Here is a 2,338-nt window from a genome sequence, read left to right on the forward strand (position 1 = left end):
TCAGTTATCTGGGCCGCTGTGAAAAAAGTTTGGTGACCCCTGGCTTAGAGTTAGTAAGTAAGGATGTATGTTGTTACAATTTTAGTGTAGTTAGGTTTGAAATTGCATTCCGTAAAGGTTTTTGTATTATGAAAATATGTACTCTTAAATCATCAAAATAAAGTTTTTTTGTTTTCGGTATGTTGTACATTACAGTGCATAAATAGTAACGGTAGGTGATGTCATTAATTAATAATTTATATAAATTAATATGCATGTTTCGTTAGCGGTTGCTTTTTTCTTTTGCAATGCGTCACATTATAATTTATATATATTTATAGGGAGATGAATAATTACGTTAACACGTCTTATTTTACAACTACAAAATTACGATTCACTACTTAAAAGTTGCTAAAATTTGTGTTTGACAGGATGATACCGAAGGAAAAAAAATCGGAAAAGAAAAGTAATGGTGAAATTTCGTAGAAGAGGGAAGGCGGAAAACTTTCGAAATGTTGGCCTCTATACTTTATTACTTGTGAAGTTGTGTTTCTTCAACATTCAGTTGCCGTCCGTTCAACCAAATTTCATCAAGTATACTCTGCGTAAACAATCTATCAAAAAATACGTAATTATGTAGCTGTAGTGCACTGCTAGTGCTACTCTTGTACAGGTTGAGTGATACTGAGTGTGTGACAGTGCTAGTACAACTATCAGTACTAGTAAGGTATTTAGACACATTTTTAAAAAGAAATATTTGAAAAAAATATACTTACCATAGTATAATATGTTTTTAAAAAATAAAATTTTAGTTCAAACCATGGCTAGTTGCAGAGACTTTAGTCTTTTTATAATATTGAGAATTGTAACGAAATTAACTTTCAAGTTTGAACATTTTCATATTAATGAAAGTGACTAATTTGATTCATATTTTATTATGTTTAGTAAAGGAGACGTATTTCAGTGTAATATTCAAGCTTTCACAGTTTTGATGAATTTATTTAGGATTTATATATGCTCAATCTCATACTTTAGAAGCAAAGAAATGAAAAAATCAATGCACATAATTAGCATAAGCCTATTACTTTATTAAAGTACTAGTGATACCTCATACACCACGAAACTCATGGAGTCAACTATAACTTTACATAAAACTTCTTGAACAGCTTTAAAACCTAAACTTTATTAGAAGATCTCTGACCTCTTTTTAACTTTCCTAACTGTTCACAGGATTGCTTGTTGGTAAAATTTTCAAGTACATTTATCTGAGAATGTTTTTGAGAAAAAATAGTCAAAGTTAGTACATGATCTCTCTACAGCTCTGTACCTAGACCAATAAAAATCTGCATAAAATAATTACAAAATGAATATTTATAGTACAAAAATATCTTAAAATTCTCATAAAAGTAGTCATACCTAAGCACAAATGTTAATGTGTATACAAAATGTTCAAGTATATTTTTCATATTATAAGTATAATTCATATGATTTATTTATTAGTTACATAAGGATTATTTTCAATGCCATACTGTGTAATTGTACCAGCTAAATGTATTCTGTGTTTTTCTTCCCAGTACCAAATGATAAATTCCTAGTATTTGATATTGTACTTTAACTAATTAATACATCAGTACTTCAACGGTATCAATCCAAAATCCTTATGTATTTAAAAATACCATTAAATTTGTAAAATTTTCCTTCTTTGGATTTAATTTCTTCTGTATGTGTAATAGGTATATTAATAAATTTTTCCTTTGAATAATATTACAGAAATCTATTTTAACTATTTAATTTTGAGTATTTTTCTTTTGTCAAATGTATCCATAATTTATTCTGATTACATTGATAATGTTTCATTGATTATTTTTTGGTGAACTGATAAGGTCCATTTATGTCCTTGTTTTTACAGCCTTCTTAATTATTTTGTTAATTTTAAGTGTATAGAAATTAATTTTTTGCACAATACATGATATTAACATGGGAACATATATTTTCCATGTAATTTTGTATTTGAGCAGTTCTTTATACTCAATAAAATGGGGATTTACATCTATCAGCATAACATATGTATATGTGATAAAATATGTTTAAATTTTTTCACCACATGCTATTTGTGTCAGGGTGGATATCTTATTTGGGAAAATAAAATGGAACTCAATACATCTGGAATTTAAAGTATGTTTGAAACTCTGAATTGTTAGGATAATTAAATTCTGTTTTCCTATTACAGAATGAAGAAAAATATATATTGCCTATATTGATATATAAAAACAAATATTTTTTTTAGAAAATTGTGAATGTTATTCTAATTAATAATGGCTGAAGACTGCTTGAATGAGTAATGTAGAAAAACTTTAAT

The 2,338-nt window shown here is 27.1% G+C and overlaps 1 protein-coding gene across 1 annotated transcript in view; it reads left to right on the forward strand.

Annotated features, from left to right (window-relative positions):
* The first annotated feature begins 325 nt into the window (after positions 1 to 325).
* Positions 326 to 2,338, forward strand: part of LOC106464435 (DIS3-like exonuclease 1) — a 59,976-nt gene continuing 57,963 nt past the window's right edge. The window contains exon 1 of the mRNA XM_013924576.2: positions 326 to 706. The gene's annotated coding sequence lies outside the window, so the exon portion shown is untranslated. The remainder of the gene's footprint in view (positions 707 to 2,338) is intronic.

The sequence above is a fragment of the Limulus polyphemus genome, unplaced genomic scaffold (assembly GCF_000517525.1).
Source record: "Limulus polyphemus unplaced genomic scaffold, Limulus_polyphemus-2.1.2 Scaffold1653, whole genome shotgun sequence".
NCBI classification, from domain to species: domain Eukaryota; kingdom Metazoa; phylum Arthropoda; class Merostomata; order Xiphosura; family Limulidae; genus Limulus; species Limulus polyphemus.